We start from the raw sequence: 11,933 nt of genomic DNA on the forward strand, positions 1-11,933 counted from the left end.
AGCCTAACCCCGACGAGGCTAAGACAATGGACCTACTATATAAACCTACGCAGTTAATTCTCACGACCCAAAATTCCACCAAGTTGTGATGGCATGTAACGACCCGGCCGGTCATTTTTCTTCTAGATCCATGTTCCCATATTTAAGATACCCCGTATATGCTTTTACTTCTTTATAACTTGCAGGGATGGTTGGTTTGATTTTGAAAGGGTTCTTATTGAATTCGAAACACTTAGTTCCATAATAGTGGCCTAAGGCGGTCAAGTTTAATTTTGATCAATACTTTGAGTAAATGACCTTGAAATCGGGATTTGATGATTTTTTTTGGATCCAATGATTAATCATTAAAGTAAAACCTCCTTTACAATCCATCTCGAGTACTATAAAACTACTCAAAACCTTTTGGTGAATGCTAAAGAATACAGCTAATATACTTTGCCACTTAATCTTCGTAATATCCCGCATGCTCCAACAGATAATTTGCGGCTAGTTCCTCATTGCGATCACAAGCCAAAAAAGTCTCAATGACAAGAGCTCTATCAAAACCCATTACCTCCAGTCGCTCAATCACCGCCTGCTCTTCTGGTGTGACACTAATTGTGTGCAGAGGCGGAGCTAGAGATTTAATTGTGTGGGTTCTAAATTTTAAAATAAAACATTGCTTCCAAGGGGAATCGAACTCCCATCTTTTCCAACGCACAACCCTCACCGTCGAACCAAGACCCCTTTTGTTACTTGGTTTGGCAGTATATATTTATATAGATTTAGTAAATATTTCAATACAAATACATGGTTCTGGAAAAAGTTACTGGGTTCGCCCGAACCCGCACCCACTACTGTAGCTCCGCCCCTGATTGTGCGTGGTATCTCTTGCTCAGCCGAATCAAAGATGTCCCCGTCGGAACCATCTACAGGTTCATTAATTAATTGAAGAAACTCTTGATGATGCTCCTGTATAGATCTTAAAAGTTTAGGATTTTGCTTTCGTAGTTCCTGAAACATAGGTTGTAAAATTTGTGGGATAGCTTGAACCATTGAACGTAAAGCTTGGAACTGTTGGTTGTTCCTGAGAAAATCAAGGGATCCAAGACCAGCACCGCCAGCACCAACAACATTCTCCTTAGGAAACAAATTTAGATGAGCAGAATTAGGCCCGTCAGAGGAAGGTGCAGTAGGCGCTGCAGTAGTCCCAGCTGCAAAATTAACTCCACCCTGTGCCACCGGTACAACAACTTCGGCTGTTTCAGGAATTCCTGAATATAGGTAATCAACAGCTCTTTCAGGATTGTTATAAGCTGCTCGAAGTGCACGTGTAACTGTCTCTTTGTCCCAACTACCGACACCCATATCCATAATTTGTTGTATTGTCTGCTCAAGATTATTTCCAGCAACTACATTTGACGCAGCTTCACTATAACCATCAGTTGGAAGCAAAATTCATTAGGACCTGTTATGGCGGAGTCGCTTCAGGTGCTGGAGTAGGATTAGTTGCAGTAACTGATGGCTGAGCAGATGTTGTCCCACTTGAGCTAGCAGCTTTGCTCTTGCTAAGCATGACAACGAGGAAACCATCCTCAGAGACATTGTTATCCACTAACGTACTTTCATCCTTCAGCACTTTAACATTGTGAATCAGAAACTGCTGCCCACATGGGTATTTATCTTTTCCTTGCACATCTTCAATGTGTTTCTTGATAGTCATAATGGTATCGGAGGGCTGAACCCTGATTTCGAAGTGACTGCCTTTGAGAGTCTTTACAGTGAGCTTCATCTCTGCCAATTAGGAGTGAGAAAAGAGCAAGGCTTCACAAAAAAAGAACAAAACCCTAAAAACTTCAAATACTGTTATGGATCAGCTGCCACTCCACTCCAACATGAATTTGAAGGTTCCAACAGGTTCATATGATGATTTTAGACTTGGGCATATGTTCGGATCGAGTTTCGTGTGGACCGGGAGCGTTTCGGTGCTTATTGTTGAAAGTTGGCGTCTTGATGGTTTTAGAGATTTCTAAGTTTGATTTAAAGTAGACTTTGGTGTTATCGACATCCATTTGGGATTCCAAGCCTTGGAATATGTTTGTATAGTGATTTGTAACTTGAGAGTGAAATTTGGCGTCATTCTGATTGTCTAAGTATGATTCATCGCGTTCGGAGTTGGTTGAAATGAATTTGAAGTTTAGAAGTTGATCAATTTGGTTTTGAGGCATGATTCTTGGTTTTGATTTGATTTTACATGTTCCGAACCTTCGAGTAGGTCCGTAGTATATTTATGGACTTGTTGATATATTTGGACGGTGTCCCGGATGGTTTGGGTGAGTTTCGGATCACTCAGAGCATCTTTGAAGTTGGAAGATTTTTGTTGGTGCTGGTGTACCGGATGTCCCGCGATTGCGAAGAAGGATTTTGGATGGGCTAGCTGGTTGCCTTTCGCAAACGCGAAGATGGCTCCACAAACACGAGAGAGGATATGGCTCTTCTTCGTGAACGCGAAGGTTCAAGCGCGAACGAGAAGCTTTTGAGGTCTGGGCAAGGGGGAGCCATTGGCCTTCGTGAACGCGAAGAGGTGGTCGCGATCACGTTGGAGGAAATCTTGTGGAAGGCAGCATAAGCCTTTGCGAACGCGGCTGGGGGACCGCGAACGCGAAGTGCCGGGGACTTGTTCATCGCGAACATGACCTTGGATGTCGCAAACACGTAGAGGAAAAATCTAGACAGGGGCAGTTGGCCTTCGCGATTGGGAGGGACTTTTCGCGATCATGAAGAAGAAACCATTGGGCAGGTTACATTTTATTTCAGGACTTAGCCCATTTCTCACTTTTTACGTGGGTTTGGACGAATTTGAGAGCTCTTTGGGGGGGGGGGGGGGGGGATTTTCATCAAACAACATAAGGTAAGTGATTTCTACTAATTATGAGTTAAATACATGGATTATGGTATATTTTAATGCAGAAATTAGTGAAATTGTAGAATTTTGTCGGAAAACCTAGGGTTTAGTAAAACCGGGATTTGACCGCGAAATTGATTTCGGAATTGGGAATAAATTATATACTTGAGTTGGTAATGTCATGGGTAACGTTTATCTTTGAAATTTTCCGGAATGCGAATACGTAGGGTCGGGGTTTACTTTTGCTGACTTCTCGAGTTGGGTTGGGAAATTACTGTAATTGTTAAATTATGAACTTTTGGGCATATATTGATAAGTTTGTACGACCTTTGACTAGTTTCAGATTGCTCGGCGTCGATTTGAGGCTACTAGTGAGGTTTAAGAGCCGAGTAGTGAGTTTGGAAGCGAAGTAAGTCCTTTGCCTAATCTTGTAAGAAAGAATTATCCCCATAGGTGTATTAATTGTTGCGTGCTACTTGTTATGGGCGCTACGTATGCACGAGGTGACAAGAGTCCGTACGTAGGTAGATTCATGTTTATGTCTGGGTAGACTTAGATTCATGACTGAGAGTGAGATTGAGACTAGAATAAAAATAATGACCGAGTCTCTTACTTTGGAATTGTGAAATATTTGATGCACGGTATTTACGTGTCTTCTCGACTCGTATGTATTTTCATGAGTGAGAGATTTTCTTCGCCTCAGCGGGATTACAAACCATTCTTATGGGATCGGGTCGTTCGCCTCAGTAGTCTTTTAAATCACTCTTATGGGATCGCGCCGTTTGCCTCGACAGGATTACAAATTATTCTTATGGGATCAGGTCGTTTGCTTCGGTTGTGTTGTAAATAACTCTTATGGGATCGGGCAATTCGCCTCGGCAGAATTGTGAGTTACTCTTATGGGATCGGGCTTATGGGATCGGGTCGTTCGCCTTGGCAGACTTATGCGTAATACCTAAGATTTGATTTGGTATTGGTATCAGTTGATCTTTTGCCTTCAAGGCCGGTTATGAAATTTTAATGATTTTGTAATAATTCATGTTTGGAAATTTATTATTAAAGTTTATCAGTCTTGTAGCTACTTGTTGTGTTTCATACCTGCCTACTTTATGCACCTTATTATCTTACCACTAGTAAGTGTTGAAGTCAACCCCTCGTTACTATTTCTTCGAGGTTAGACTAGATACTTACTAGGTACGCATTAATTTACGTACTCATATTATACCTCTGCACCGGTTGTGCAGGTACTGAGACAAGTACTTCAGGTGGTCATACAGACGAGCAGGCGCACTTCACGAAGATTTAGTGGTGAGCTTCCCTCCATGATTCAATCTGCAGCACCCAGAGTCTCCCTCTTATCATATTTATTGTTTTTGTCTATTTTATTTCAGACAGTAGCTGTAGTAATTTTGTATATTCTCTAGATTGCTCATGCACTCGTGACCCGGGGTTTTGGAGGAATTTCTAGTGGATGTTCTCAGTTGTACATGATATTATTATCACTACGTTTTGTGTATTATTCATACTCGGTATTTCGGTAAATAAGAACGTATGTTTCCTTGAGTTCTACATTTAATTCTATTTATCTAATGAAATTTATGATCTTAAAAGTTAAAATGGATAATTGAGTTGGAGATTCACACGTTGGCTTTCCTAACAACATCGTTGGACGCCATCATGGCCTATTGTGGGATTTGGGTCGTGACAGTTTGGTATTAGAGTACTAGGTTCACATCGATTTCACGAGTCATGAGCAGACCTAGTAGAGTCTTGCGGATCGGTGCAGAGACGTCTCTACTTATCTTTGAGAGGCTATAGGGTGTTAAGAAACTTCTCTTTCATCATCTCCTATAGTGCAGTTGATGTTGTGCTAAATATCTTCTATTCTCTCACGGATGGTGAGAAGAAGCGTGATGGCTGTACTCAACGGCAGAGGGGCTGCTCCCCCGATTGTTAGAGGTAGAGGCCGAGGGAGGGCCATAACTCCTGCTAGAGGACGAGGGAGTATTAGAGTTACCCATGTAGTACCAGTAGTGGATCCAGTGGAGGATCCTGTTATTGAAGAGCAGGATGAGGCACCTGCAGTTGAACCAGCCCCGATGGATTTTATGACCGCACCGGTCTTTCAAGGGGTCATGGGTCGTATGGTATTGTTCATGGATTCTATGACCCAAGCTGGGCTATTTCAAGCAAATCCAACCATATCTCAGGTGGGAGGGGGAGCACCGACCCCTACCGCTCATGTGCAAGAGCACGTTGCTACTATGTATCAGACCCCAAGCGCACTGCATGTTGGCGGGGTTCAACCGGTTGCAGTGGTTAGAGAAGAACCTAGACCGGCCGCTACTGTTGAGGAGCATAAGTGGTTGGATAGATGGACTAGGCTTCATCCTCCTATATTTATAGATGACAAGTCAGAGGACCCACATGATTTTTTTGTCACAACCCAAACCGATGGCCCGCGACGGGCACTCGGTACCTTACTCAACCGAGTACCAACGTAACGTATCTTTCTTATTACATCATCAAGGGTAAGTGGGCTAGAAGGGGCGTCATGAAATAACTAGAGTAAACATGAGGGAATGCCCGACATAGAACAACCCAACCTGATATACTGACTTAGACATATGACGTATGGGCATATAAGGCCAAAATAATCACTCATACACTGAACATAGGCCGATAAGGCCATACAATCTTTCATATACATGACATAAGTCTACAAGCCTCTAAGAGTACATAAACGTCATAAGGCCGGGACAGGGCCTTGACATACCAATCAATACATGCCTAATCATACTAACCAATAGAAACTCCGGAGCAAATGGAGTGGACCAGCATCTTCCGCTGAGCGGATAGCCTACTTGGAGGACTCTCGACCTGTCTATCGGGACCTGCGGGCATGAAACGCAGTGTGCCCAGGCAAAAAGGACGTCAGTACAAATAATATACCGAGTATGTAAGGAATGAAAATCAATAAACAATAGACATGAGAGAAACATAGAGTCAAAGACTCGACATGTATATATGAATAACTCTGTTAATCACTTCATATTTATAATGTCATGCATATGCATATAAATATCATACCATGTAGAGGTATATGCGTTCATAACATCATCAAGCCTCTGAGGGCATCCCATCATATCATCTCGGCCACTGTGGGCAATTCATCAACGTATACCAGCTGATAAGGTGGTGGTATGTATATAACATTGTAACCTTTTTCCATATCCCATATACATATAATATACATATATACACGTATATAACGCCATCTGGTCATGGGTCAATATAAATGAATGCAATGCATGAGAAGTACGTCAATAAAATCTTTTGGAGTGTCATAAGACCATTATGCCTTTGAGTAATATCATGAAACAAGAACATAAGCATCTCTAGTATTTCTATGAATAGAGTAATTTATGGAAATTATGCATTTGCTCGTTTCGTTTGTGTCGTATAGATCATGCCAAAAGAAAGAAGGGATAGCCTTAACATACCTGGACCGATTCTCTTGACAATTCCTCTAACACACATATTTTGCAAAGAATACATAACGGGGGATCGAAGTAGGGGAATATTCTATGATATTCGTGAGAAAGATTGTACCGTGCTCTCTCCGAATTGCATCTCACACTGCTGTAGCGTTATGAAATTCATATGAATTCATTTTTAAGAATTCCTTTGTTAGTAACACATACATCTCCACAACAATGATATATGAAATAATAATGTAGGGAGATGTCTTTAAGATTCTTGGTTGTGGGCCCCACTTTATGTGATGACTAAGCCATTAAAAATCTTCCAAAATGTGCCACCTTACCATATACTTAAGAGTCACAAATTGATTCTTTATCCAATCTCATGGGCTGCCATGTTGGAGCCTCTTTATGCTCATCCAAAGACCTTAGTTAATTATCCACAATTCCTTAATCAACTTGTTAATCTCCCATTAACCAATAAGTAACCAATTACCCATATAATTAAGAATTATCTCAAATTACTTAAAATACTACTCACTTTTAACACACTTTATGTACCCTACTATCATGGTCATGTGGTACCTTGTATGGTAATAGTCCATGAATACCGGGTATTAGCTCGGACCGTATTTTATCCCAAATTAACGAACTTCGACGAAACTCACTTTCTTCGATTCGCTTACCCTCTCTCCTTTACGAATTTACTTATCACTTGTTTGAAATAACATAATACTTATAACCTCAAAAATAATCTCATTCCCGAGCTTACGTCAATTAACTTACGACAAAATTGTAACGTTCGAAAATATGGGATGTAACATCTCATTTCCGAGCTTATATCAATTTACTTATGGCGTACTTCCACGTACAAAATCATGTGGTGTAACATCATTCCCCCCTTTGGAACATTCCTCCTCGAATGTTGACTGACGCACTTATCATTCTCATAACCCATAGCTCTTGCGAAGACCTTAGTACTCTCTTTGCCATTTAGGCAACTGTTCTTTGAATATACTCAAAGGCCAAGGCATTCCCCCCTTTAGGCCTCTTTCTCACATCACGACTTGTGGTCGGAATCCTTCCAATCTCGTAACTGTTGCTACCTTCTATCATGCAGCCTGTATGATTCTGACCTTATAAATGTGCCTTTGCTACTCTTCTCTCCTTTTTTCCTCTAGCTTTTAGCCGATCTCTGCGCCTCACTTTGTAAACATATATAGAGCTTGATAAGATGTCTTTCTGGGCATCTATAGGCATACTGATGTTCTTCGCTCGGAACTTTGTTGAACTTACGGATATTTCTATATCTTATTTCATAGTCCTGGTTATCCATTCGCATGACTTTACTGCATCTAGGTAGGTCATAATATATCATAACTCTTACCTCGATCTATCGTCACTGAGGTCTGCTACCAAACTCTAGATTACGTTCGTTGCTTATCCCATATTTATAAATCTATGTCCTTTAATGCTTCCTCATTACTGTTCATCTTAAGAATGACGGCATAATCTCATCTCATACTTTGCGACTTTTGTCCATCCATTGTTGATTCACCTCAATATTGATCTACAATCTACCACTGATGACTTAAAACCTCTTAAGTAATCACTAGGGCTCATGTTGCATCGGGGAACATCTGAAATGATTAGAGTGATCCACATGGGGCGATACCATGCTTTCATAACCGTATCTCCTAGCATCCCAACGTGATTCACCGTAAGTGGGTATTTTAATCCTGTATAATTCATGAAATCCCTTTCTTTTCTTCTACAAATCATTACTCAATCGAAGGCCCAAATGTCATCCTTTATACACCCACATTCTATTACCAGGGCAACATTCCATCTCTTCTAAATGCTACTAGTCTTAGACTCCTTTGAGTTCATTTGGCTATACTGAGCTTTCTGCAGCTTAGAGAAACCATCAGCTCTCTTGTTTTCGTAGGCTTAATCCTGAGGACTTATCTATTCTCATCACCTTCTCACTCGCCCTTTCTTATCCTTACTCCTGTCTTCCTAAAACCTCATCGCTTTACCATACTTTAGCTTGCGACCTATACATATCTATTTATACTACTCGCAACCTTCCTTCAACTTGCTTGCACCACAAATTTCCTTGTGTTATTTTAGAACATCAAGTGAGATATCACATCGTCTCTAACTCTTCTTTACTCTCTTAACTAGATCTCTCATTACTTAGAAACTATAGGCTGGAAGATATGCCAGTGACGATGCTGCTATCGATACTGAATTCCACCGCTTCTAGCCTTCTGTCCGAAGTACAGATAATTCACAACCTTCTGCATTTGAGTATCTGATACGTTGTTCACCTCTACCTTACTTATCTTTAAATATTGCCTCACATTCTTCTATGTTTTTCATAACCTCCCTTCCACATAGGTATAATTCACATCCACAACTTGAAGCTCTATTATAATACTTGCACCTCTGGTGCATATCCGGTGGGAGCTTCGCACCGACTTCTTATGAGGCTGGTACTATTCTAACTGGCTTTATCGTAGGGCTGTTATAGAATATGGCTACTGTACTATCTCTCTTGTACCTCTGATATTAAGTGTGATTCTGCAATGTTCTCAATCATGATGTCTATAACTTTCTGGGTTCAATAATCATACTACTAATTTACTTAGTTGATGTAACTCTTTAGTTTCCTCTTCCTTCTGATCAGCCTTTATGTAGGCTTAAGCTATCTTCCGATCTGCGGCTCGTGGTATTAGTTATTACTTTAGCCTTCCGTGGACGCATGGAATATCCATGATACAATCTTATAACAATTCAATCCTTTGTCTATGACTTGAACTTAATTCTTTCTTTTAACTCATACCAGAGTCTTCTACGGCTATATCATTGCCAACATATATGCTGCATGGATAATACTCTGAAATCATGAGTGCATTCATGATGTAACTAACTTTGGATCATTGATCGAATAATTCCTTCCGTTCCTTCTCAGCTTTCTTTAAATGTAAGAAATTATTTTCCCTGGTCGTTCAGCCACTTTTTGCATGAATACTTGGCTTATCTTAGTGCCCACACATATTGAAATTCCATACAACCCATATGATCTTGAATATCACCCTTTTGAATGTTTTTTTCTTCTTCCCGTTCATTAACCACGATATATGCCACTTTCTTATGGAGTGCATACAATGTTGTTGTAAGACTGTTGTTATAAGACCATTTTCTCTTTAGGTCACTATGCTTAGATTGAAGCCCTCTTTCTTATTTCCTCAGCTAGTCTTTTATTGTAGTACTTAGGGAAGACCTTCTGACTCTTGTAAAACTTCGAGCTTATTACATCGTATACTTGACGGAATTTTTGATGTTCTTCCTTGCCTATATTTATCCGTAGTTACTTATTTCCACGCCCCTGTGCTTGTAGGATTGCTCCTGAACTGAAGTTTTGACTGTCTTCCCGGTGGAATTCTCTTTTATTTACCGTTAACTACCCCAACTCCTATCTGAATATATCAAAAGGATCACAATGTCATATCTGCGAGACTAAATTCCCATGTTGGGGTTCACTATGTTTATCTTGCACGATCTATTGATTTGTCTGTAACCTCTTATCTAGCCATAACTAGACTCTTCCTGAATCAACTACTAACTGCTCGTTGGTCCATTTTCATATATGTATTTCCGCGTAATCCCTCTTAGGTCATTCACTTTACCTTAACTTACATCTTGCACTGGCTCCTTATATATCAATAACATCTCGGGTAGAAATCCTTACTTCCTTTCCTTGACATCGTGTTTTCATAATGTTCTCGAATCGTAGCATATCTGTAGGATTTGAATCAGTGCAATCTCATTCCTTTTATTATTTTTTTCGTATTCTTTTACCATTCCATGGTTACTAGAACCGCTTAATTCTGACTTAATGCCATATCACTCCATATTCTCCCCTTTAGGGGAGCACTAAGATTTAGTGTTATGAAGATCTACATATAGATGTTTTACCTTCTCATATTTCACATCTTTTCACATCATCGATGATCCTTACTCGCCTCGCGGTAATCCTTCTGTATCAATGATAACAAAATTCCTCACTCGCGAGGGTGACACTTAGTGTAACTGGCACATACAGTCCCTTAAGATTAACTTTACTCACCTTGCTTGCTTTAGGAAAGCGTTTTCCTGAATGACCTTTAAAGGGTATTCTTTTGTCGTCCATTCTATTATTGTCGGGACGCAATCTTTGAAATTCTCATGATGCCGACTACTACTCAGTCCCTAGTTCATGCTTAGTTTATCTTGTTCATCAGTCTGTGCTGGTTTCTTATTACTCTGGGGTGTAACTTTTCCTTTTGGTAGTCGCGTTGGAGTCACGAACTTATTTCTTGAAATGAGGACATGACTTTTATGGCCTATACTCTTTTGTTGTCACAAGGCCTGTCACCTCTCGTCCTTTCTTTCACTTGACTATAGATTCTGTAATACTGTCATCTTTTTGATCTACCGTTGTCATCCATGTATCATATCTTACTCATAATGCTTCATTAACTCTCTTCTTATTTTCCGCTAACATTTATGTCTATCACTTTATTCTGAAAACTCGAACAAGACGTTCTTTTGCTTTTAGCTCCCCTTGCTCCATCTACTGGCTCTTTGGGTTGCCTAACATTCTTTCTCCACTAGGGACGGAAGCTACACTAAGGTAATATTTATCCCTTCTAGGCTTCCAGTGCCTATCTTTGTAGTATTCATATCTAGCTGTACTATTTTAGAGTGCACCCTCTGGGTGTCTCACAAGGAGATCTATTAGCACATTTGCAATGTCCTTCGGAAATGTCAGCTAACGCTAACAATCCATCCACCATTTTGGGTTACCCTAACCCCAGCTAGATCCTGCCATCCTGCCTTCTCTTATACTAATTCTGTTAGCCCCCATAGGGCATAAATGAGACGGGTGTGGCCAATTGTACATACCTGTGTTATTGTTGAAGGTAACTCAAAAGACTTATATTCATCTGCCTGAATTGTAAATATAGATAATTTTCATTAACTGGGCGCCTCGTACCCATCTTCATCTTGCTTCTTTTACTTGTTGAAACTTGTATCTATCTTCTGAATCTCTCATTGCCTTTCACCATAGGGGTGGATAGACATTCCTGCCTTACGACTCCTTATTTAAAAGGCTTACACGTCTTAGTACACATATGATCTGCTGAAGACCTTATATTTATCCATCATAAGCATCATGCAAAATCGAGTTCCTCTAACTCAACTCTTTCACAGCCACATGCAATCTCTTAACAACCGTCTTTCTAGACGTAGGTATCGTTGTATTATGAATAAGATAGAGTTTAGGAAATTGAGTTCCTACAACTGAGCTCTACCATACTATCTAGAGTAAGAAGAAAGAGTGACAGCCCTAAATGCCCTGTACCCTCCTGCTTATAAGTGTGGTGCACGACACACCCATAAACAAGACTTTACTAGACACGGCTTGTAGACTCCCTAGGACAGAACTGCTCTGATACCACTTTTGTCACGACCCAAACCGATGGCCCGCAACGAGCACCCGGTACCTTACTCAATCG

The 11,933-nt window shown here is 40.5% G+C and overlaps 1 pseudogene; it reads right to left on the reverse strand.

Moving 5' to 3' along the window:
• Nucleotides 1–318: 318 nt before the first annotated feature.
• Nucleotides 319–1,850, reverse strand: LOC104115006 (ubiquitin receptor RAD23b-like; annotated as a pseudogene).
• Nucleotides 1,851–11,933: the final 10,083 nt, after the last annotated feature.

Source organism: Nicotiana tomentosiformis, chromosome 7 (assembly GCF_000390325.3).
Source record: "Nicotiana tomentosiformis chromosome 7, ASM39032v3, whole genome shotgun sequence".
Lineage (NCBI taxonomy): Eukaryota > Viridiplantae > Streptophyta > Magnoliopsida > Solanales > Solanaceae > Nicotiana > Nicotiana tomentosiformis.